Genomic DNA, 4,459 nt, shown 5'->3' with positions numbered 1-4,459 from the left:
GGGAGAGGGAGAAGGAATGGAGGAAAGGGAGAGGAGGGAGGAGGAGGGAATCAAGGAAAGGGAGAGGAGGGATGGGGAAGGGAAATTCATTCAACAGGCAGCAATAAAGCAGCATATCACCCGAGCGGAGTCTTCTTCCATCATCGGCCACAGACGGAGGTAGAGGTACAGTTCCAAAGTCCGGAGGAGTCCCAGGACGTCCAGCCTAGTGCCTTATCCTCTGGTGTGCAGGCAGTTAAAGATAGGTACATCCAGGGAATCACCTCAAAAAGGGGCTCTCCGTGTGCCCAAGGACGCTGGGGGTTGAGCCGACAGGGGGATCCCAGCAACAAGGACAGGACCCAGGGTTCAGGAAACGACTTCCAGCTGCTAATGCATCCGTCAGGGGAAAAGTGAACCGTGATCCACGGGGCAGCATGGCACTGGGGGTGTCCTCCACCCACAACATCACCAGAGATAAAGTAGAAACACAAAAAAACGTGGGAGAGAAATCAATAAAAAGAAAACCAGGTAAAGAGATTCCGAAATCCTCACGCAGGGTTGAGGTAGTGACATCCATCCATCATCTTTAAGGTAGAGAGCTGCGAGTGGGGAAATCTCTCCACGATTTCTTAGAGTGGGAGACTTCAGTCCATTGGGGTTGTGAGGGAACCTCAGGGAGCACGGGAGCCGGGGGGTCCGGCCATGGATCCAGTTCCACTGCGGAGATTCCTAGTGCTGCTGTGAATCCCACCAGATCCGCCGGGAAGCGTAGAATCACCAGGCAACCATTATGACGCACTGATAGGTGGAAGGGGTATCCCCATCTGTAAGGGACGTGACGGTCCCGCAGGGACGCTGTAAGGGGGCGCAGAGCCCTGCGGCGAGCCATGGTGCGGGGCGACAGGTCAGGGAAGAAGGTAATGGCTGCTCCGTCGAAGTCGACGGGGCCTTGGACTTAATTTCCTCCTTCAGTTTATAGAAGTGGACGCGACATAAGACATCCCTGGGCTGTTGCGACGCAGGATTGCGGTATCCCGGGACTCCGTGCACCCTGTCAAGGTTGATAGGGTCCGTCGCTCCTCTAGCCAGTAGTGAGTTAAAGATACCTCTGACAGTGGGTTCCAGGTCCGACGTCCCCGTCGCTTCCGGCAGGCCGCGAATTCTAATGTTGTTCCTCCGATTCCTATCTTCAGCGTCATCCATGTGTGTCCACACAGACTGCAGCAGCTTATGTTGGTTTAAAGCTGTAGCTTGTAGTGCATTGATGGCCATGCGATGGGTATCCAAATGCAGATCCAAACCGAGCTCAAAACCGAGCAAACAGGGTCTCCATGTCCCGTTTGGAGGGGAGGTGATCCAGCAGATGCCTGACATCTCCTGTGGAGCCATCCTGGACCGAATCCTCATCAGAGGAAGCCTCTGGGTCCGCCAGGACGGGAGACATGTCGGCTGGCTGGGAGGAGGGTGAGTCAGGGCCATCTGGGGAGACTCCACGTGGGGCCGCCGTGCGGCCTGCAGATCGGGTAGATGCCGGGGCCGCAAAGAAGCTGGAGATCGCGGCTCTCGGGGTCCGTGCGCGGTCCGGCTTGGAGCCCTGTGACTTTTTGCCCCTCTTGGAGCCCATCATGAGCGTTGCTGAGGCACTTTAGTGCCGATGCCCGGTCCGGTTTTGCGGAGCTAAGGACGAGTACGTCTAGCCGCCGCCATTAGCAAGCTCCGCCCCCTCTATAACTGCTTTTAATACAATTTTAAAGTGTTAAATCCAAGCTGTGGGTGGCCCCAGCCTCTCAAGGAACTGGGACAGCAAAGTTCCACCAATGCAAGAGGATGCATCATTGCGTATAGGATGTGCTGCTTTAGCTTACATAAGGTATTCAAATTTGAATGTCATGATTAAACAATTATCAATATTGAATATATATAATCCTTACAGTGAACTTTTTTAAAATAAGATATATGCCATAAAAAAAGCATGTAACAAACATGTTTATTTAGAGCTAGTACGATTATCCCATAGGGAAAATTTTAAATAGATTGTTTAACAGCTCATTGCCAAGCCTTAAATAAAAAATGGAAATCTGGATTACATGTGACATTTCGGTAGATAATCTCTCTGCTTAATCAAAAGTTTGTAAAATCTATTTGAGTACATTGTCCACATACTGTGACCCTTAATATAACGTCTGGAAATTGCTTGATTTTTATGTGATTGTGTATTTTACTTTGACTATTGGGGAAGTATGTAAATATTCCACAAACTTCCAGTGGCCTTAAAATGTATAAAAAGTACATGCAACCCCAAGTAGATAACCTATAATTTATGGAATCATGAGAATTCACACTATTTGTATGATGTAGTGCTCAGACACTTGATTTTTGTGTATTTTGTATTATTATGTAGATTTGTTTCCCTTTTTTTTTATCTTGCGGTTTTCGGCACCATAAAATAACAATGAAATATACAAAAATAAGAGCACACTCATTTGTGGTTTCATATGTTGCTATTATGTTGTGCTCTGTCCTGTGTAACAATCTCACAATAAAATGTTAATATATCAACATCTACTCTCTTCCGTTGATTTAAATTAATAAGTGACTATGTATAAATAAATAAACTACATATCCAAATTAAATATGTTGTGATCCTTGATAAAAAATCGCTGTGCAGTATTTCATATAAACATCTCGTGTTTAACACCAGTGATCGTTAATTCAACCATATAAATATGATATATCTATAAATATGTAAATAGGTATATGATAAGTTAATTTATATAAGTGCAGTTCCTCCTCTGAGCTGAAAGGTCATTCTCAAGGCATAGATGACCTGAGTGATCCTGGTGGGTATATCAGCGCAATCCTCTACCACAACCCCGACAACTGATGGTAAAACACGGGGGGTATGATTATTTCCCTTTCCTCATGAACTTCACAGAAGAAGAATATTCTCTTGGGTTATCTCCAAAGTGTCCGCAAAACTTTCTCCGAAGCAATCCCTTTTGGTTTCATTAACTGTCCACTTCCTCAATCTGTTTCCAGATGGCCTAGCTGGACGCAGCTCTCTCCCTCCCCTCTGGTTAACACTTTCCTCACCGTATTTGCGGCGATGTCCACCCAACAGTGTTCCAAAAAAAAAAGAGAGGGAAAAACAAGAGCCTCCTAAGTGCAGTATTTTAAAACATTTATTAAAAATAATAGTGGAATGCACTTACAGGAACAACAATCTTAAAAGCAACAAGCGGTAGGAACACTCAGCCGTGCGAGACGAGACAGAACAAGTACCTCCCTTGATGCGTTTCGTCTATGGACTTTTTCAAAAGGGTGAAAAAGTCCCTCCCTTTTGAAAAAGTCCATAGACAAAATGCGTGTACTATCTGTACCCCAAACTGCTATCCAGCGCAGCCCTGTTGTATAGATTCGGAATTTTTCTCGCAAATTGTGAAGCACTTCATAGCATGGTTTTGGTTATTTTTGTATCAGTCCAAGTAGATTGTTTCGAGGGAGAAGATTGGGCCCCCACTTTAGTCCTTGGACAAATAGTTTTAAAAAAATGTCCACTGCCCTGCCTCCCTTAGTTAACTCAAATTAGCCCTAATTAACTCCTCCCTCCCCTTCTCCCCATAGATATTATTTTGCTGCTTACATTTTTAACTTCTATTTTTTTACCCTTACTATTTAAACTTTTTTCATTAATTTTGTTTATTATTTTTCTCTGTGTCATGTAAAGAAGATGCACAAAATTAAAAAACAAAAGCCTTTTTTTTAATTTGCTTTCATTTTCAGTTGGCGTAATTTTAAATGGAGCAAATTATAGAATTTTTATATGCATACTTTTTAATTTTAAGTAACACATTTTAAAACTAACACTGGTCAAAAATGTGTTTTTTTTTTGTTACATGTTTTGTCCATAGATTACATAGAAATTAAAATAATATTTAAGAAGAAAGGTTAAAATATTTTCCCCTTAAAAAAAATGTATGTATTATTTTGTTATCCTAAGTAATAACAAAAGTAATTGCCAAATTGTCCTGTGTAACAATCTCACAATAAAATGTTAATATATCAACATCTACTCTCTTCCGTTGATTTAAATTAATAAGTGACTATGTATAAATAAATAAACTACATATCCAAATTAAATATGTTGTGATCCTTGATAAAAAATCGCTGTGCAGTATTTCATATAAACATCTCGTGTTTAACACCAGTGATCGTTAATTCAACCATATAAATATGATATATCTATAAATATGTAAATAGGTATATGATAAGTTAATTTATATAAGTGCAGTTCCTCCTCTGAGCTGAAAGGTCATTCTCAAGGCATAGATGACCTGAGTGATCCTGGTGGGTATATCAGCGCAATCCTCTACCACAACCCCGACAACTGATGGTAAAACACGGGGGGTATGATTATTTCCCTTTCCTCATGAACTTCACAGAAGAAGAATATTCTCTTGGGTTATCTCCAAAGTGT

This window comes from Nanorana parkeri, unplaced genomic scaffold (assembly GCF_000935625.1).
Source record: "Nanorana parkeri isolate BGI_ZX_2015 unplaced genomic scaffold, ASM93562v1 scaffold1442, whole genome shotgun sequence".
Lineage (NCBI taxonomy): Eukaryota > Metazoa > Chordata > Amphibia > Anura > Dicroglossidae > Nanorana > Nanorana parkeri.
Note: the sequence above shows the minus strand (reverse complement) of the source record.